The sequence below is a fragment of the Gasterosteus aculeatus genome, chromosome 11 (genome assembly GCF_964276395.1).
Source record: "Gasterosteus aculeatus chromosome 11, fGasAcu3.hap1.1, whole genome shotgun sequence".
NCBI classification, from domain to species: domain Eukaryota; kingdom Metazoa; phylum Chordata; class Actinopteri; order Perciformes; family Gasterosteidae; genus Gasterosteus; species Gasterosteus aculeatus.
This window is the reverse complement of record NC_135699.1, coordinates 18,678,039-18,699,692: the sequence shown is the minus strand read 5'-3', so window position 1 is coordinate 18,699,692 and position 21,654 is coordinate 18,678,039. Positions and strand designations below refer to the sequence as shown.

The following is a 21,654-nucleotide window of genomic DNA, read 5'->3' as shown; positions in this document are numbered from 1 at the left end:
CCCACACTTAGCCCCGGCTAACCCTAGCCCACACTTAGCCCCGGCTAACCCTAGCCCACACTTAGCCCCGGCTAACCCTAGCCCACACTTAGCCCCGGCTAACCCTAGCCCACACTTAGCCCCGGCTAACCCTAGCCCACACTTAGCCCCGGCTAACCCTAGCCCACACTTAGCCCCGGCTAACCCTAGCCCACACTTAGCCCCCGCCCCCCCAAAAAAAAGGTCTTACCTTCTGCCAAAGCCTGTAGAGAGTTGGATTCTATCATTTTGCAAGAAATAACAAGACTACTTCATGCAACTTATTCAGAACAGTCTTAAACACTAACACAATCTTTCACCTAAAACATTGGCGAATGGAAAATCGTTAAAACCGAATAGTTCAGGAAATACAACCAAAGACAAGAAGCACCGCAAGTACATTATGCAATCATACCATTTAAAACATTTTTCTAGACCCGTCACACAGCCTGCATGACAAGCATTACATAACCATTACTGGGAAAAAAAAGTCTTACCCGTTAGTCAAATCGCTAATTTGGCAGGAGCATTTGGCAATTTCCAAAGGAGGCTAAAGCTGCTTGCCCCTGAAGCAGGAGCATGTAGTGTTCTCTGAATCATCCTGTGTGGTAGCACAACAGTACTTTAGCAAACAAGAAATATTTAAACACTCACAAGAATGCATCTTTTTACACACTGGGAAAGCGCAGATAAAAACTTGATTAGTTCAGTACATATTAGCAGCAGATGCAGTTAACCAACAGTCAGGCATTCTAACATTTTATTAGACTTTTCACACAGCATGACATGAAAAGCAGTACTGAGAAAGGGTCTTCCCTCTCAATTTTCACAGGAGGCTGAAGTTGCTTGGCCGCTCCCAGGGAGCCCAAGGCAGGATCCTGTTGTCTTCTCTGGACCGTCCTGCATGGAATCACACAACTACTTTACCCAACCGGAATGTCAAACATTGATCGCAGTTTCCCTGTACGAGCAAAAAGCTGCCAAATTTAAATGAAGCAGCTAAAGAGGGTGGCATAGTTCAGGACATCCAACCACATTTTAGAAGATACAGTTAACACATTATGCAACAGTCAGGCTCTTGACGGTTTGAAAAGGAATGTTATTAGACCCGTCACACAGCCTGCAAGACAAGCATTACACATCAAAAACCATACTGGAAAAAAGGCTTACCGTTCACTCAAATCACTAAAGACTGCTGGTAATTTCCACCGTCATAGGAGGCTGAAACTGCTCGACCACCTCTCTGGACCGTCCTGTGTGGAATCACAACTCATTCTGAAAAATCTTTGAAACACTGACAAGATTGCTCTTTTTGCCCATAGGCTAATGTTATTTAGCAATACTAACACATTGGCCAACAGAAAATAGATAAACAGCAGCTAAAGGATCCAAATAGTTCTTAAAGACAGGCCACAACACAGGCATTCTTTACAGTTAGAAAGACATTTTATTAGTGCCATTACAGCTTGTACGACAAGCATTACATTAAAAAAAACACCTTGACAAAGAGCCCAGGTCTCGCCCATCTTCTCCCTCTCCTCTAGAATACATTGACATTTTATTAATTCACTGCCAAAATTACATTCCAGGTACACAGTAAATTTGACTGTCAAATTGGAGAACATTGCAACGCTAAGCCAGTAAACAAGGTCTTAACCTACAGTCTTGGGGTTACACTGAAGTGTACAGCACTATGAGGTTGACTTTTTCCAATTTAAAACATCTGCATGAGAAATATTTAAGCAACTATTTAAATCAATAAAGTTATTACTATAACACCCACTTTTGATATATTGTGCAAAAAACTGGTTCAGTTAATGAAAAATTGCTCTTTAAATACAAATTTAAAATGACAGTTTTAATTACCGTCACAGAAATGTGTATTTAAAGTGCATTTTTACAGGGTACACACATAATATTCACTTGCACTATGGAACAAACATCACAATCACCACAAAACACCAAGCAATTCAAACAGTTAAAACATTGTGAAAAATACGTGCAGTTAAATATGAGCAGTGGCTCTTTAGTAATGTACTTGTTAACACAAGTCAGTCATACCTTTTGTTTGCTTTCATGGCACCACGGTCTCCACTGGGTTTCTTGCCCAATGCATATTGAACCAACTGAAATGAGTAAATGACAATACAATATTTAAAAAAAATGAAATGATCTGCAACAATTTATGAAACAGGGTTACGAAATATCCCACGGGCAATCCACAGGTAGGTCAAACATTTTACACATCAACTAACCCGTTTGGCCTCCTACTTGTCCCTGAAATTCAGTGGTAGAGTTGAGATTAAAAGTAATTGCCAAAATCTTTGTCCATGTATTGAAGTGAGGTTGCCCTTTAACCTACCCCGAACTTCCGAACCTTGGAAGTTTTAGTTTTTCCATTGGTCATCTTGATTCTGCAGGTGTAGAACCAGCCATAGCAGCCTGAGAAGAGATCACAAGCAATTAGTAAAGTTCAACGTGCAAGTAAATCCTCTCTAGAGGTACCATTGGCCGATTTCTATTTGGGCGGTCGACAGATACAAGAGAATGAGGGAGAAATAGTTATAGGGCTGTTGTATTAGAATGCATTAGTTTTAGCTGATGCATAGTGTGTAGATCAAGTCATGAGAAGTTGAGCAACTGGAAGAAAGACATTTGTAACCACCGGTAGCACAGAGTTAAATATTTCCTCATAAATTATCCAACAACCACGGATCAACAGGTGACTGAAGTCAGACAGAGGAAAAAGTATTCCCAGATTAACATTTAGTTAAAATATAGAAAGCATACAAAACAATTAAACCAATTTCCATCAGCTGTAGAAATAACCAAATGCACCTCTACAAACAAATTGAGTGCTACTGGTGACTGGGCTGCACCGAGGCAGGAACATTACAGGTCATTTAGCAGACGCTTTTATCCAAAGCGACTTACATTACCACTTTAAACCCATGGATTTTTCACATTTTTGCCCGGGGAGCAATTAGGGGTTAGGTGTCAGGTGTTGCTCAGGGACACTTCGACATGGAACATGGGGCAGCCTGGAATCGAACCAACAACCTTGTGCTTCCCAGCACACCTTCTCTAACCCCTGCACCACGACGACACGAGGGACAGGGACAGGCTCTGGCACAGGGCACTCACAGACTCAGTTTCTCCACACAAACAATATAAAATAGAGGCATGCTATGTAAAAAGAAAATACAGACAAACACAACGGACAATGGGATGAGCAGATGAAAGGCCCAGCCACCAAACCCACCATCTGGGATGCTACCCTGCAGACAACCTCAAACACAAAAATAAACACAAATTACTTACCAAAAGTAATCATCTGCAAACTAGTATTACCAACATGAAGAAACTCCAGACCAGAACTGAACAAGCAACACTAAACAGCAATGGCTTCTAATGCCAGCCTGGAGTTACTTTGAGGCTCCTCCACCTGGTATGGCTCACACATGATTTGGGCCTCCCTGACGAGCTGGGAGACACAAACAGAAAGATCACCAACGGCCAAACATTTTAAAAAGAACTGAGAATGAAAACACCTACCAGCTCACTGGCTTCTCCAGCCCAGAAAGGGACAAGCATGCCAAAAGCAGCTTCATTATGGGCAGCTTTATACCCTTTCTAATGGGTGAACCAGGAAGTAGGAGGTACCAAGGCCTGCCTGAACCTACAGTAGCTCAGGAAGGACATTTTCTCACTGGCTACACATTGAAAAAGATTATATATTATTCAAATCATTGAGTTATAATCTCACCGGCTGAGCTTCTTCCCAACAAAGATGAACTTGTGTTGCAGTATCACCATTTAGATTATTTCATCAAAATCTGGCTGTGCACCCAGTAAGCCATGGATCAAAATTTCCCTCACCTGTAGTTTAGTCCATTATATGCCACATTTTTGGCCAAGCTTGCACTGTCATTAGTTTTGGTCCTTAGACTTTTGTTTTAGAGTATTTGAGATATCCTTGGTAAAAACATCAATGTAAAGAGTGAAAACATTTATTATGTCCAATAGAGGTCTGCTGAAGCCACGTGCGTGTAAATGATTTGCAATCTGAAATTGATGTATCTCAGAAAGGGGAAGAAGCACATTTGCAGAATGCTGAATTCGAAGCAAAGACTTTTAAATATATTGGAATGCCATACGGGCAGCACAGTGGGGTCATGGTTAGCACTGTCGCTATTGATTGCAGCCCCCAACGACCCTGTGTGCACCATAAGTGGTTTGAAGATGAATGGATGGAATTACTTACTATTATTTTGGTGGAGTACATATTCTACTGGTTCCACTACATTAAAGTGGGTCCTCCAAGCACTGTAAAGTGCACCTATGCCACCAATTGCTTCTAAGAAGGCTTCTCTCACAGAACGCACTGGCTAGCTTTTCAACTACTGACTGGTCAAACTTCCATTCCAAACATCCATTATCTCTTAATGCTTGGCTAATAGTCTTTTGCGTAGTCTGCACAGACAGAACCAATCAAATAGTTAAAACTCCTGCCAAATCTAATCTGTATAAGACACAAGAAAGATTTTCTATTCTTTAAGCAAAACGGAAGTCATTTTAACCTCATTATCCTTCCCCAAGTTTTGAGAACTCCCATTGTAAAAAAATGAATTTAAAATAGCATTGCTCTCTATACTTTCCTCATCTGGAATAATATTTGCGACATTGGCACAAGATTGTCCAACTGCATGTATCTCAGGCTTAAAGATTTTCCCTGTTTTCTATATCTCTCATAGATTTCGGTTAGGGTTAGGGTTAAATTAGGAACACACATGTTATCTTATTATCTATTCTTTTTTTTAATGGTGAAGGGTGTGTTGGAAATACTCCCTTTCAGTGGACAGTTGGACCACAAGTATTGCAGTTGAACATAGATAGGCTTTGTTGACTGTTCTTTGGGCAAAGTGATTTATTGACAGGAGAAATGCACAGGTGTACAACGTGGGCCCGAGGTACGCCTGTAGAGGGTCCCAGTAGCTCAGGTTTTTGAGCGTTGGATTACGGCGGTCCAGGTCCCACAAAGAGTTATTAAAGTTTCACACATTTTGTTGATGGGAAAATACACAAGTGTCCTAAATGGACCAGAGCACGCTTCCCGCGGTCCGATAAGCTTAGGTCTGGTCTCATTCGAACCGCACCACTGCTCTCCACATAGGTACACCAACCACAAGATGGTGCAACCTCCGCAGACCAATTGATGTCCAAATCATGCCCTGTATCGATAGAAGAAGAGGAAAGTGTCTCACATTGGTGATGACATTATTTATTCAACTGTATTTATGTCACATTTCACACATGAGGCCTAGATACGTCATATGATGATGATAAAAACAATTCTAACAATAAAAAAATACATCTTCAATAATAATTGATAACACGTTGACCTAGCCCTGCGATTGGCTGGCGACCCATCCAGGATGTTCCCTGTCTATCGCCGAAAGTTGGCTGGGATGGACTCCAGCCCCCCCGCGACCCTGTGTGCAGGATAAGCGGTTTGACAATGGATGGATGGATGGATGGATGGTTGACCAAGCTCGGTAAAATCCTTTAATTATGTGAGGAAACTGAAATAAAACCCGTAATCTCAACAGACTCACAATAGTTGACAGCAGAAGATATTCATTACTTGACATCAAGATCCCACATCAGTCTTCATCACCTGTCCACTGATGAGGAAGTATGTTGATGATTCAGATAACATTATGATAATAATAATAATAATAATAGTAATAATAATGATAGGTGTTCATGGTGCTGGAACTCAATAAGTATCCCACGATCCCAGCTCCTTGAGTATTTTTTATCACTGTGTCAGTTTTGTGTTTGGTATCATTCCTGAACGTAACCTGAGGGCTATTGCATGAAACCAGGATAAGGGATTAAACTGGTAAATTCACGTTATCCTGGATAAATGTAGCTTTTACTTGGTTGCACGAAAGCAGGTTCAATTAAACCCAGCCAAGTAACCATGGCAATCTATTATTTGCAGCTAGCCTGCTCCAGACCAGGTAACAGCCAGGCTAAGATTAATCCTGGAGACTCATGTCTTAAATCAGCTGCCGCTCTGATCCAAAACAAACGTGTTCAACAGTTATTCCGTTGTCTCCTGAATGTGTTCTGATTTATCTTTTTTAACATGCATTACTTGTCACTATTGCTGTCACCAGTTTGATTTTAAACTCTACTATTGCAGTTGTTTAGATCAGTGGTCCACAACCTTTTTTGCCTCACGGGCCGTTTTCATGTCAGACAATATTTCGTGGACCAGTCAAAAAGGTCCGGCAGATAATAAACACGCCGAACTAACAGGGGGGTTAGTAGTCGTTGGGGGCGGGTGGACCTTCATTATTAAACCTTCAAGTATGATTCACTGCAGGACTCCTGTATTATTATTATTATGTCTGTTTTGTAGCCTTGAAATTTCAAACTATTACGTTATTCCAACGAAACCTTCTTATTTATTCTACAAAACGTAATATTCAATAATTTTAACAAACAAAGTTACACGATGTGAACAATATGGCAATTCCATTTCTTAGAGTGGCAGCGAGATCTTGGGTTTGAGTCACTCAACGGCCTTTCTGTTTGGAGTTAGTTGAGCCGAGGTTGGCTGGGATTCCCACAATTGTGCAAAAAAAGCTATGTATCTAGTATGAGAAAGGTTTAGTTACTACTTTAAAAGGGTGAGGGCTTTAAAACATACATTTGAAAAAAAATCACAACATGTTTTTGTAAAAAGTCATAGGAGCTTATAATACCATATTCCCCTACTAGAGAGCTGCACTCCATAAATGCGGGGTTACTTGTTCTTACTAGAGCAGGGGTGCCCAACCTTTTTTGAACCAAGATCTACTTTTAAAGTTGATAGTGATCGAGATCTACCAAGTGTTACGGACCTGCCGGCTCCTCCTCCTCGTTTTGTCTATTTGCATCTCCCCTACAGGTGAGCGGAGCACAGGTGTGACGGGTTTCCTATGATTCCTTCCAGGAACACCTGGGATGGCTTTATGTATCCTGAGGGGTTTAAAAGCTGGGGAGACCTGGTGGAAGGAGGGCTGCCGCTTCTCCTTCTCTCCCGCACCGTTTTGCTGATTTTGTTTCCTTTTACATGACTTTTCATATACCCTGATTGCATACGCTTTCAGTTCTCCTGACTAACACTTATACTGACTTTATTTACTTTACGTTGCTCATTCGTTGTCCTTAATAAACGGTATTTTCTTTCAATCAACTCATCCGCGTGGTCTTCCCTCTCTGTTGCATGGCCAGGCACAGGCAGAATGTAACACAAGCCATATCGAAAGCCGTAGCATAGCCACAATGTATTGCGCACCTATATAGGACACTGTTTTCTGACACATAGATACAGTTTTAACAATCATAATACATTTATTGAAGTAAATGTGAATTTGCAAAGAATAAGCACAAGTAGGCCTAGGACTGGCCCGTAACAACATGACAGACAAACAACCAAATAGTACAATGCCTAAATTCTTTGAACCTTTATAAGAACTAATTCAAGTTTGAAAAGTGGTATTTCCTCTACCGTAGTGGTATTTCTGGCACTGAGAGGAGGAAGCTAGTCTCTCATAGTCTGGACAGTAAGAGCTGAGTGCCAGCCGTAAGCAGACTGCAAGGTGGTCATCAGTCATGGTGGATCTGTATTTTGACTTGATGATTTTCATATGTGAAAAGGCAGACTCACACAAATATGTTGATCCGAAAAGTGCAGTCAAATTCTCTGCAGTTTGTCTGAGGTTGGGGTACTTCTCTTTCTGCATTAGATTCCAGAATTGGACATTCATGCCACGTGTTCCTCTGGATTTGAGCTCAATGTCATTCTTCGGTGTGAGGATCTCATTCTCAATAGCACCTATCCAGGTTGAAGAGTGATGCCACTTTGGACGTCATACAATCCACATCTACATTTTCCCCAAATGGAAAACAAAGATAGCTGACAACAGGCTCAATGGATGCAAAGTCAGCGAAGCGCCTGTCAAATTCTGACAAGATGCTCTGCACTTGCTCATCATAATGTGCACCCTCAAGCTCCGCCCAGTCTTTGCCCACAGCCTGGACTGCCAACTCTCACGCATTGGCCGCGAGACTCACGCATTTGATCGGTTTCACACGCTCTCACGCCACAACTTCGATTTCTCACGCCAAAAAAATTGGGAGACTACCATTGAAAAAGAGGGGCGCCAGAACACAACAGTAATGTAAGGTTCCCTTTCCTGTCCATGGTCACGTTGACGACGCGCTCGGTATCGCGCTGCGCGGACAGCCCGCGATCGACTGGTAGACCGCGATCGACTGGTTGGGCACAACTGCTGTAGATATACGCTCTACAACATCAGGAGAACACGTCCCCTTCTCACTCAAAAGGCAGCACAGGTACTGATTCAGGCTCTTGTCATCTCCTGCCTGGACTACTGTAACTCTCTCCTGCAGGTCTCCCTGCTACCGCCATTCCACCTCTGCAGCTCATCCAGAATGCAGCACTTAAATTGTACTTGTAACGCCACTCATCTATAGCAAATTGTAAATTGGCTTATTTAAGGAAATTGCACTTTCTTGTTTCTTGTTTTTCTGAGTAAGAATACGTGTTCAAGATTTGGAGCCTGGTCGGGGTTATCAAAAATTCAGCCGAATGACTTCTCTCGTTCTGGAAAATTTATTTGTCAGATCACAGGTCAAGTATCAGCGCTGCGTTTGCAAAGGCAGGAGCAGTTCAGGCAGCACACAGGCCGGAAGAACAACTAACTAACATCAGCAAGAACATCATGTTTTATAACCCTTGAAAGACAGAGAAGGAAATATTTAAACGCCTAAACTGGCGTAGAGGAGGACCTTCCACCTCCCGCATCTAAGATCCAGTCACATCCAATGTCCAGACTCCTGACTTAACGTAAACATCGTAAACAGAGTGTGTATGTTGAATAGTGTTGGTGTGTCTCTAACCCCCCTTTGGCTGGTAAATCTTCTAGTTGACCCGCAGACCTTACATTCCTCAGCCAGGACATAAACTGACTCCCCATCCTGTCAGACTCGTGTCTGCCTGCTTGGCAGATCCTGCTTACCCCCTTACCTAACTCTTAAATCAAGACAAGACAGCAAACCCCCAACTAAGCCCATGAAAATAACTTTTGATTATCAGTACCCTTATGGTTGAATGCACTTATTGTAAGTCGCTTTGGATAAAAGCGTCAACTAAATGACATGTAATGTAATGTAATGGAAATAAACAGCATTAAATACATATTTAATAACCTAGATAAATAAGTTACTTACAATTAAATAAAATTAAATATATGGTTTAAATACACGTATTCTGTCACCTACTGGTGGTTAGCTTTGCTAAAGAAGATTTTAAGTGGCAGGCAGCCATCTTATCCTTTTTAAGAGATTAACACTTATAACAGGGGTGGGCAATTATTTTTCCCAGGGGGCCAAATGAGAAACTGAAAATATTTTGGAGGGCCAGGCCAAAATGCCGAACTCAATTATGCATAATATACATTTTTTTCTATATTAAAAGCAGTAAATGGCATTGTTTTGCAGTAAGGCCGAGATCCTCCTTGTGGCAGTGGCAAGTGGGTGGCATCAAACTTGAGAGCCCCACCCCCTACACGGAACCCGCCGGTCCAAACCTAAAATTAGCCTCTGTAATAAGAAGACGGGGGCTCACGTGTCTCAAATAAAATTAAATAAAATTAAATAAAATTAAATATTTACAGCAGCTGACCTGTCGTACAAATAACAGTTGTTTCTGGGAAAAATTGGCTCCTCCCACCCAGCGTGCCGTCGTGACGCCGACTGATTTACTGGCGATTGCCGCTGCCTATCACAAAGTTGCCACCCACTTGCCACTGCCACAAGGAGGATCTCGCTGTCACTCTTGTTTTGACCGCTGGTAAGAGTGTATGTTATTATTTGGCAATTCAAAGGTGAGGTTGGCTTTCAAAAGTATAATTTATTCAAATATAATTTTCAAAATGTGAAACATTTGACTCATTTTCAGTCACATTAATAACAAAGGGCATTTTCAGTTTCATATACTATTGAAACAAGGATTTTCTTAGCTTTCTAAAGACATCACATCATCAGTCCCAGTCCCAGTTTCGTAGCCTTTTTGACTTTACATGCCTGTATTAAAACATTTTCAGAACTGTGCAAAAAAAGAAAAGAAGCATATCAAGTGTCCCATTTTACTTGTTATATTCCCACATTTTTGTGTTCTTCAGTTCTTCTTTTCTCATTCAGTGTGAGAAATCCAGTCTCTGTGGAGCTGTAACAAGTCCATCAAAGTCAGGTTGAATGTCAGAGGTGGAGATGCGAAGCACAGCTGACAGATGTTCATCAGTGAGAGAGGATCTGTACCTGGATTTGGTAAACTTCATGACTGAGAATGTCTGTTCACATATGTAGGTAGATCCACAGAGAACCAACATCTTCTGAGCACGTCTCCTCATGTTTGGAAAGTTCTCCTCCTTGAGAGCAGAGTAGAACTCTGGCAGTGATGCTGACTTAAAGTGCTCTTTCAGTAGTGAATCAGACTGCAGGTCAGTGAGTTCAAGCTGAACGTTAGTGGGTGCACTATCAACACTGCAGGTAAAGGGAGAGGAAACCAGCTGCATTTCATCCTCAACCTTTTTGAAATCTTGAAAACGCCTTGAAAATTCATCACGCAGTGCTCCTAACATGGATGAGATCAGATGATGGTTTGACTTCTTTCAGGGTTTTCATGCGTTTGAGATTGTTGCTGCCTAGTTGCCTTGAAATGAATTGCAACTTTGTCACGAAGGCTTTCACATGGATGTGCATTTCATGAGCAAAAAGGCCCTCGCCCTGCAGCTGTGTGTTCAGTTCATTCATCACTGCAGTCACATCAACAGCAAATGTTCAATCTGCCATCCAGTCCTTATCAGACAGCTCTGGGATGGTTTTGTCTTTCATCTCACAAAACTCTTTTATCTCTGATTTCAGAACTCAAAACCTTTTTAGCACTTTTCCCAGACTGAGCCATGTGACAGCTGTGTGGTACCGGACATCACCATGTTCGCTCTCTTACTCCTCCAATAGTGAAACAAACTGCCTGTGATTCAATGCTCGCGCTCCGATTAAATTAACTGTTGTAGTAACAACATCAACCACATGCCTAAGTTTAAGCACCGACTTACACAACGCTTGCTGATGAATAACACAATGTATGAACACCAATTTCTGCTCTGTGGTGAGTTCACTCACTTTATCTTGCATTCTTTTCAAAAGCCCAACATTCTTACCAGCCAAATTGGGACATCCATCCGTGGTGACCCCTGCCAGTCTGTCCCATTGGAGTCCGGGTTTGTCCATGCATGCGTTTACCTCGGTGAACAGATCACTTCCCGTTGTGGTTCCTTTCATTGGCCGCATTGCTGCCAGCTCTTCCGTAAGCTTGAAGTCGCTCGTCATCTACCGGGGCGATATGAGCAGCTGGGCCATGTGACGGACGTCACAGCTTTCATCCAAAGCCAAAGAGAAAAGTTGAAGCTTCACACTCCTTGCAGCTGAAACTCCAGATTCTCCGCGATGTCCTCCACCCTCCTCATCACTGTGCGGCGGGACAGCGGAATGTTTTAAACACTTCTTTTTTCTCTGGGCAGCAGTGCTGCAGACTCGACCATGCACTCTTTCACAAACTGCCCCTCAGAGAATGGCTTAGTGTTCTGGGCAATTTTGTGGGCCATCACAAAGCTGGTTCTGGTCGCTGCATCTCTGGCTGCATGCAGCTTTGTAAAACAGCCGTGTTGTTTTTATAGCTTTGCTATTGTCATCTCCCGCCTGGACTACTGCAACTCCCTCCTGGCAGGTCTCCCTGCCACCGCCATTCGACCTCTGCAGCTCATTCAGAATGCAGCAGCTCGACTGGTCTTCAACCTTCCGAAATTCTCCCACACTACTCCACTCCTCCGCTCTCTTCACTGGCTACCGGTGGCCGCCCGCATCCAGTTCAAAACACTGGTGCTCACGTACCATGCTGTGAATGGATCGGGTCCAGCTTACATCCAGGACATGGTCAAACCCTACATCCCAACCCGCACTCTCCGCTCTGCATCTGCAAAACTACTCGTCCCTCCCTCACTGAGAGCAAAACACTCGACTAGGTCTCGACTCTTCGCTGTCCTTGCGCCGAAATGGTGGAACGCGCTCTCTGAAGACATCAGGACCGCAGAGAGCCTTCACATCTTCCGCCGCAAACTAAAGACACACCTCTTCAGACTCTACCTCGACTAAAGACTAACAAATTGCAGCACTTAAATTGTACTTGTGACGTCACTCATCTATAGCAAATTGTAAATTCGCTTATTTGAGGAAATTGCACTTTCTTGTTTCTTGTTCTCCTGAGTTTGTACCCTATGGTTGAATGCACTTATTGTACGTCGCTTTGGATAAAAGCGTCAGCTAAATGACATGTAATGTAATGTAATGCTAGTAAATCCGTTGATCCGCGCTCGTTCGGCATCAGTCAAGTTTTTGTATTTATCGCCATGTTTGGTCTCGTAAAGCCGTTTCAAATTGTAGTCTTTAAACACGGCGACATGCTCCCCACAAACCAAACACACAGGTTTACCTTTGACTTCAGTAAAGAAAGAAATAGTAGTCCATTTTTGTTTGAAACAGAAGGTAGAGAGTTCAGGGGTGACCCTGAGGGAAGACAGGTTGTCAATCACACGCATTTCACGTGCACAGTTGACGTGCACGATTGCGTACACCGTGAGAATAAATGGGCTTCAAAATAAAAGCAATGCGGTTTTAGTTAGAAAATATGTTGTTTTTATCTAAATCATAGTCTAGTCGCGTAGTCTTTCGCGGGCCGGTCAGAATCATCCCGCGAGCCGTATTTGGCCCGGTCTGACTTATAATGAACTGTCATTGTAGGCAGACTAAATTATTTCTTTCCCCATAAAAATAGAAAAGCTCTGGAGAGACGCTTTTAACTGCGTACTTGATCCCTTCTATACCATCTTTACCAGCCTTGAGGGAGAAGGCCTCCTCAATCCTGACAACAAAATGCCTCTCCATGTTCTGCACTGGGGCTTTGTTCCCCATGTACGGAAACACCTTCAAGTTATCCAGGATGGCAGGACCTGCTACGTACCGAGGGAACCAGTCCCACTACGCACTGAGGGAAACCAGTCCCACTATGACTCAGGGTAACCAGTCCCTGTTGCAACTATGGAGTCTCCATGAACATGAGGCACAGCAGGACCCAAAACAGGTGTGAATTCATTCAGTCATGTTATTTTTACTATGACCTTACTTTCCTACATGGGACAATGTCAACATGAACCTCCCCTTATCTAACATTGCACCAAGTTTTTTTTGTATATTATTAACAATATAGGGAAGGTTCATTCCAAAGGGAAGGTTCATTCCAAAGTGCACGTATCAGAAGCATAATGTAACTAACAGAGAATCCTGTACATGTGGATTCTTTTAGTGCATATCATGGGAACTTGCTAATATGTTGTGATCAAACAAGGAGCAGTGTTTTAGAGAGATGATTATACATCCTAGCTCTCTGTTCCCTGTATTAATTCATCGGCTCTCTGGGATTATAATCCATCTCGCTTTCTGATGCCAAAGCTGTTCAAGGCATATTTATCCAAAATTGAAGGAAATTATAAAACCAGCAAGGTTCTACAAAATGAATAACTAACTGAAAATGACTTAATTCTGTAGACACGTTAACCCTAACCCTAACAACTTAAACATTACTTTTGGCTGAACAGACCCTTTAACCTCAAACCTTTTAACTGCGGGTTGACATGGAGTTTGGGTTTGACTGGTGGACTGGGCCTTGTGGTCAAGATCAGCTTGGTGTTCTTGTCCCTGATGTTCAGCTGCAACGTTGATGGCCCCCTGTCCAATGTGTCTGATGTCTTTGTACGCACTGTATGCCTAATATCAGAAATGCTCCAGTAAATGCCCGCGTCAGCAGCTGCATGATGCAGGAGGAAATTAAATAAATGCATAGATCTGAAATCTGTGTTGGATTGCATTCTTATTTCCCAAACTCCTTTCTGTTACACCTGAACAACAAGATTCCACAAAGAGACCACAAAAGTAAAAAGAATGCTAAAGACAGCACTGCGTGTCGGTGTATACATATTATATATCTTACAGTTTTTTTCAATTGCTAACAAGCATTGTTCAATACTCTAACCACATTTTCAAAACTCTTCACACATTCAGCGACACACAAGTGTATACGGACCAAACTGTGAATAATCTTTCATTGTTTTCAGACAAAGTACATTCAAGCACCACATTTTTCAAAATCCACAAACACTTTTGTCATTCATACAACACAAACTGCAAAAAAACTGTACATTTGCAGGATATTTTTCATACGGTAACACACTGTTTTCAAAACTGATGAAAGCACATTCAAATCAGAATGATGACACAATGCTGAAGAAGTCTTTAACAAGAACCAGGTCCTCTTGTTCCAGTGCCCGTATTGGCCTTAGGCCATGCCCCATGCCAAATCTAACCATTTCCTATTCTCTTTGAGCTATACTCCAAATTCTGCTGAATTATACCTTTGAAGAGTTGATTACATATTTATTTGTATTAATTATAGTCTGAATTTAATATAGGTAAGTTATTCTTCAATTCATTCATTTTACATTATTAAAATGTTGTTATTCAATATTTGGAAAATGTATTTTCAAAATGAACTAATTACTATAATTGAAAATGTATGATTGGATCTAATGAACATGTGACCCTGTGTCTGTGTGTCTGTGTGTGTGTGTGTGTGTGTGTATTTGTGCGCGTGTGTTTGTGTGTGTTAGAGATGACACAGTACCTGACCTCTCAAGTTTCAGTCAGAGAGGCAAAGCAAGGCGAGGCCAGAAGGTACCAGACAGACAGCTAGAGTGAGACACAGACAGGGGGAAGACAGAGAAAAAGACCGTCAGTCAGACAGACAGACAATAAGTAGAGACTGATGTTTTCTGGAATTATTCATTAAATTAACATCAGAAGCAGGTAAGTGTGAATCATTATATTTACCATAACTGACTGTTTATGTGTGTGGGTATGTGTGTGTATCTTTTTTTGTGTATGAGTGTGCGTATGAGTCTTAGATGTTGTGTCTTTATCAGAGAGTAGAGATTGAGATGTCTGTGTTCACTGTCCTGTCAAGACACTGTCCTTCATCAAAATATGAGACCCAGTTGGAAAAGGGATCCAGGTTGGCATGTTAGCATGTGGTGTAGTGTAATGGTCAGAAGACTTGAAAAACATTAAACAAGTACAGTGCAGTAACCTTAACCTCTACACAAAGAAGACACTTCTTCACCAATGAACTGACTAAAATGGAATCATAAAAATCCCCATTCCACTTGTTCCTGCTTCAATGCACCCTGTGTGTGCACACGTGTGTGTGTACACCTGCTGTGCTATTGTGGAACTGTTACTCTCAAAATGATTCACTGCTGGGTCATCATCAGATCAGCTGATCATAACTCTTTCAATGATTTGTAACATCCATAGACAACTTCTCTTCTCTTACAGACTGTTCAAAGATTAAATAGTCCCAGAAGGTTAAATAGAAAGCAGACTCAAACCTAAAACCGCATACGAATGCAACTTATATATATAAGAGATACCTGGGCATAAAGCCTGTGCCATCTTGGCATTAGGATGATGTTAAGTTTAATAAAACACAACAAATAGAACACGTGTTTCCCTGATTTCTTAGAATATATTATGCTCATGCTGTGGGTGACAATATTTTGTAACCCAAATTAAAAGATTATTGGGCTGTAGCAATAGATCTTTCTTTCACATTCAAACCAAGAAGTTTGAAGCATTATTCATAGTGTTTAAATTAAAATGTCATAACAATAAAGATACTTAAAGCAATGCTTGCTTTGGATGATTTATGAATTGTGTTTTTGTAACAGCTTTAGAAAAAAGGTCAATTTCGAGATGTAGTAATTTCAAAATTCCCAACATAAAATTTATTGAACATAAAATCCATATTTCTGAGTCTTTAGCATCCCAGAAAACATTTTTTATTGAAGTATAAAGAATACCAATTTTGTCTCCTGTAGGTTTCTGTACACACATTGCATTAACTGGGAAGTTCAGCAGCAATCTGACAGCACCATGAATTAGATTCATAATAACATGGTGTGCCGACATGACACAGTGTACCGACATGAGGGTCCATAGACAGATGAGCCCTCTCTAAAACAGCAGTGGAATTTCAATCAGAAAGATATGCAGCAAACTTTGATGTTTGAAGGTCTTAAACACACAAGCTACAAGTATATCTCAATGGCCAGCACTGTGGCAGAACTAAAGACCCTATAAGGATTTTTCTGCAATAATGTAGTACCCAGTTCCCTCTGCAGCACTTTATTATATTGACGTCCCATTATGATTAATTACTACTCACTTAAGTACATTTGGATTCTCTTTTCCTAAATCCTTTGGAATTGTCATGACCTCTTCCACCAAGAAATATAAAACTTTTTGGACTATAGAACCACAGCCACTGATTTAAGGGGACATGTTGGAAGACACTAAGCATTTGAAGGCCAACTGGCTGTGTTCAACAAGCTGATCAGGGATCAGATATTACCAACTGCTACCACCAACAACTGGTACAGTCTGATTTAGCTCAGTGTGGCTGTGATCACGATTACTGCTAACCGTGCAGGGTCACAGTGAAAGGTTAACATCCTGCAAGAACAAATACTGTTTAGGAAGTTGGATTAGCAGTGCTAATTTCTGTTTAGCATATTATAACTGCTATAAAAAGAAGCAGAAGGACCTGATAAGGAAGTCTTTAATATTGATGGATGATTCCACATATCCGGTTGCCGAAGCTAAATCTGCTGCAGCCGTGTTGAAAGAGGCTTGGCAGAGCCACACCTTTGTTAAAATAACAAGCAAAGACTTTGAAGTTGCACTTTGAACCATGAATTTACTCTCAGCAGAGTAAAGAAATGTTATGTAACTTCATTCCTCTCTTAAATAAATGATTCCATGTCTACAGAAAAATGATAATATTCAAGTTACAAGAGGTCAGTGTCAGCCAACTATCGAAATGAATGTGATTTATTCTCGATCGCCGGCTGAACTATTCTGGAACTATAAAGTGGAAGGTTCGGCTGTAATAATAATAATAATAATAAATGACATGTAATAATATTATAATAATAGTGTGGGAACCACTCGTATAAGTTATGATGTGTTGTTGCCTAATTCTGAACTACTGGGGACAAGCTGCATTAATACAGGCCAGAGGAACTGTGCTACATTGGGAGTAGACTGAAAGCCAGAGATCCCAACCAATATGGACAATTAGTTCTGTAACTTCCATCCTCTTTACCTCTACCTATTCATTAAAGGACACCTTTTGTTTCCGATGGTCTGCCTTAGAGCCTAGTATTATGAATCTTTTCTTACTATGAATCTTTTCTCTGCCACATTATATCAAGGCAAACCATGGCCATGATCTACTCCCAGTATAACATGTTTGTCTTCAAGCTGTTCGCCCTTAGCACCAAGGACCTGTAGATCATAAAGGTGAATTAAAGGTGAAGTTCATGTTATTAGATTATTATTATTAATTATTAGATTCCAATGAATCCAATGATTGTTATAGTCAATATCGCTGAATTTGTGTATACAGGAAGGTGGCGACTACTCTCGGATTGCGCAATCCCTCATGGACCTGGTTGATCTGACCATGTTTTTGCTCAATTTGAGCACATGCAATTAATGTCTCTACATGTCACCAATGTAATGTTTGTACACAGTTTTATCACATACTCACATCCCATCGTCTGGGTCCTGCATTTCACGTATGTTAGTCTTTCTAATCTGACATAACGCCGCAGTTGAAAAGCGGTAAGGGAGGCAGCCAGACTGGCAGCCTCCCTTACCGCTTTTCACCACGACGTTAGGCTGGGCCAGTACCTCTGCATCCCTGAAAACGGCGTGTCTGAGCACACAGTCTTGTTCTGCTTTTGTTTTTCTTTACGTATTACAGACAGATGGCATAGTTACCATCTGCTAGCTAAAAAAGTCAAGTGGCGAACTTCAAGTGCACCGCATCAGTCCCTTAAAGGACTGAACAAATACCGTCAGAATCAAACAACTTTCTCCCCTAGCAATAATGTCTATTGAGGCAAAGAGACTGAACCTGACTGAACTAAAAGATAAAGACAACCTTTACACCAAGGGATGTTTGTCCAGAAGGTGAATGTACTTGAAGTAATTTACAAGAAAGTCAGGAGTCAGCCAGGTGGATAGTACAACAGTGTTCATTGACAGGATTGCGGAACCAGATGAAGATATGGTGAGTAGGCAGACAGTTAGTAATCAGGATGGAACTTAACTGAAGGGTAGTCCGAGTCTCAGGTTACGGATGCGGAAGGAGATTCCCTTGGTGCAGACGGAAGGGGTTCAGGTATGTAGCGGGTAGGTTGCGTGAGAGTCTGTAGTGTCATGTAGAGACCAGACCAGACCCAGAGTGTGTGAAGAGGAGTCGAATATAAAGGGAGGTGAACGAGTGGGAGGCGTGAGTAAAGCTGGTGGGATCCTGACAGTACCCCCCCCTCCTCTGAGGCGGCCTAACCCTAGGGACGAAGATGGCGGCAAGGTCTACCACAACCCCTGGGAGCAGGACGATCAGGATGGTCAGTGTGAAACAGAGTGAGGAGAGCCGGATCCAGGATGTCATCGCGAGGGACCCATGACTGTTCCTCTGGACCATAATCCTCCCAGTCGACCAGTGTGATCCTTGGCTTTTTGGGAACAGGGATGATGATGAAGGCCTTGAAGCAGGCTGGTATGTGGCATGTGTCCAAGGGTGTGTTAAAGATGTCAGTGAACACCGGAGACAGCTGGTCAGCACAATGCTTCAGTGTGTGAGGGGAGACGGAGTCCGGGCCTGCTGCCTTACGGGGGTTTTGTCTTTCAAAGAGTCTTTTTAACGTCTCTCTCCAGAATAGAGAGGGTCGTTGCTGGTGGGGGAGGGGAAGGTGATACAGAGGCGTGAGCCCCTGATGGGCTGGGGGAGGGAGGGGTGGGGGACTGGGGCAGGTTGGTGGAGCTGTGGGGGATGGGATCAGGAAATTGTCTATCAAATCTGCAGTAGAACTCATTCAGCTCGTCTGCCAGGCGGAGGTCATTCATGGAGTGGCTTGTAGTTTGTGAGGTGTTTGAGGCCTCTCCAAACTGAAGCAGAGTCACTTGCTGAGAACTGTTGTTGGACTTTTCTACATTTTGTTATGGTATAACCCCCTACTCAAATTTCATGTAAAGGACAAACACAAAGTGGTGGTTAGCAGTCCAAAGATATGCGCTGGGGATCAGGTTGATTGGTGACTCTAAATTGCCCGTAGGTGTGTGAATGGTTGTTTGTTTCTATTTTAGCCCTGTGATTGGCTGGCAGCCAGTCGAATGTGTACCCTGTCTTCTTGCCTGAAGTTGGCTGGAATATACTCCAGCCCCCCCTCGACCCCGTGTGCAGGATAAGCGGTTTGACGATGGATTATTAGTGTCAGGGGTGGTGGAGGGTTGCCTCTAGTGCTTGCTGAAAGGACAACTGACAGCAACAGAGAGGAGAATAGCTTTAACGTTAAACAGCCCTGACGCGATTGGTTTACGGAAACAGTGCCTCCGCCCCCAATTAGTGGAGGTCCCTGGGCCAAGCATTAACTTCTCCAGTCTTCCTGAGTGAATTTACTCTTAAGCTTAATTTAATGAGCAAAAGTACTAACAGAAACCATTTGAACTCCATGAATCTGTCATTCACTTCATGAAGGACACTTACATACACACACATACTTACACACACATTTAATTTTCTATTGTCGCTTTATTGGCATGTATGTTTAAAAAAACACATTTTCCAAAGCCGTCAAAATACATAACTACATAATAATTTGAATATGAATATTGACTCACAATAACACGCATTTTATTTTTTGCAAGCTAACAGAGAGACAGAGACAGGAAATGCCTTGCGTCTCTGACTGCATCCAACAACATTCTGAAGTCTACAGTTGCACACATGGACACACGCAATCACACGCACGCACACACACAAACAAAGTGTGCACAATCAAGGAAGAATGACTGTTCTCTATCAGTGCGTCACAGCGCCGCACTGCCGGAACAACAACTCTGATAACAGCTGTTTGTGTGTGTGTGTGCGCGCGTGCACGTATGGTTCTGGGGGTGTGCCCGTCTGGCAGACAGACACTTCCCCCTCTGATTGCAAGAGAAAGCAAGACTACTATTGAAGGTCTAACATTCAATAAACCTATTGCCGATCATTTTTGTTTCTCCCAGAACAGGGGGCATGTATCTTAGCTTAGTACATTACATTACAGTACAGGTCATTTAGCTGACACTTTTATCCAAACCGTCTTACATTTTTTTAACCCTGTTTTTTGCCCAGGGAGCAATTAGGGGTTAGGTGTCTTGCTCAGGGACACTTCAACATGGGACATGGAGCAGCCGGGGCTTGAACCGCCAACCTTGCAGGTCCTAGAGCACCCTCTCTACTCCATGCGCCATCATCGCAAAAAATTGGAATAAGGGGCTTTCAGATTAATGGTCAGCTGATTGTCAGATGAAAGTTTATAGTACAATGTGTATTTAGTCTATTTCTCACTGGAGACTTCTAGTGGTGAGAGACCCAGTGGCATCAATGCAGTTTGTCTCAGACTATGTGTGGCGCCTGTTATCACAACGACAAGAGGCTGACCGACATGTGGGTGATGGACTCGCACACGCACACATACACACCTCCAGTTTAAAGCTGTGAACAAACCGACAGCCTCTGGACACAGTAAGACCTGTGTTTTCTAACATCATTATTTCTGTGGTGATATATTTAATCAGTTGTATCTTGACTTTTGAGGGTTAGCGTTAACATATTATGTTGTATTGATATAGCTTAATCATCTGTCTTGAAGCTTACATGCTATTGTTTTTACATTTTCTTTCTTGACTTCTACAATTTGTTTATACATTTGTAATCAATGCTAACATAGTTAGCCACATTCAGCTAATGTTTGCCAAAGGGTTGGCTAGCTTTTGTTGTAGACAATGATATCAATCAAATTATTAATATTTAACTAATCAGTGCATCACGACATAGCAGCAGCTTTGTGCCACGATGCTTTGGACTTGAGACTTGGACTGGAGAATTTCAGGTAGTGGCTCAAAGTCATCCCATGTCGCAGGTCCTAATGGGCTGCTGGTTCAATCCTGTAGACCAGTAAGGGTTTTGAGGAAAGGAACTTCAATTCTTCCCTACTTAACTTCATTAGCATAGGAGCTACTAGACCATCCTTTACAAAAGAAAAGCGATAACTCCCTCACACAATTCCTTGCGATGGCAATATTTAAACAGTAACATATCACTCAACCGTTCATTTATATTGCAGCCTTGTTGATAAATTAATACTTTGAACCTGGTTGTTTTACGTAGTCTGCATGACTCAGCACCAACACGTTCTCTCTTCACTGGCTACCAGTGGCTGCCCGCATCCAATTCAAAACATTGGTGCTCACGTACCGTGCTGTGAATGGATC

At 42.1% G+C, this 21,654-nt stretch overlaps 1 protein-coding gene, 1 long non-coding RNA gene and 1 pseudogene across 2 annotated transcripts in view; 1 reads left to right on the top strand and 2 right to left on the bottom strand.

Annotated features, from left to right (window-relative positions):
* Positions 1 to 157: 157 nt before the first annotated feature.
* Positions 158 to 5,990, bottom strand: LOC120828484 (uncharacterized). Its single transcript, XR_013451383.1, has 6 exons — positions 3,574 to 5,990; positions 3,340 to 3,502; positions 2,381 to 2,460; positions 2,080 to 2,144; positions 1,189 to 1,271; positions 158 to 918 (listed from the first exon to the last, which is right to left on the bottom strand). It is a non-coding gene; the product is annotated as an uncharacterized LOC120828484 (long non-coding RNA).
* A 4,028-nt stretch (positions 5,991 to 10,018) lies between these two features.
* LOC144384632 (general transcription factor II-I repeat domain-containing protein 2B-like) lies at positions 10,019 to 11,490 on the bottom strand (annotated as a pseudogene).
* A 3,424-nt stretch (positions 11,491 to 14,914) lies between these two features.
* Positions 14,915 to 21,654, top strand: part of scn4ab (sodium channel, voltage-gated, type IV, alpha, b) — a 35,926-nt gene continuing 29,186 nt past the window's right edge. Inside the window, exon 1 of the mRNA XM_078084331.1 lies at positions 14,915 to 15,075. The gene's annotated coding sequence lies outside the window, so the exon portion shown is untranslated. The remainder of the gene's footprint in view (positions 15,076 to 21,654) is intronic.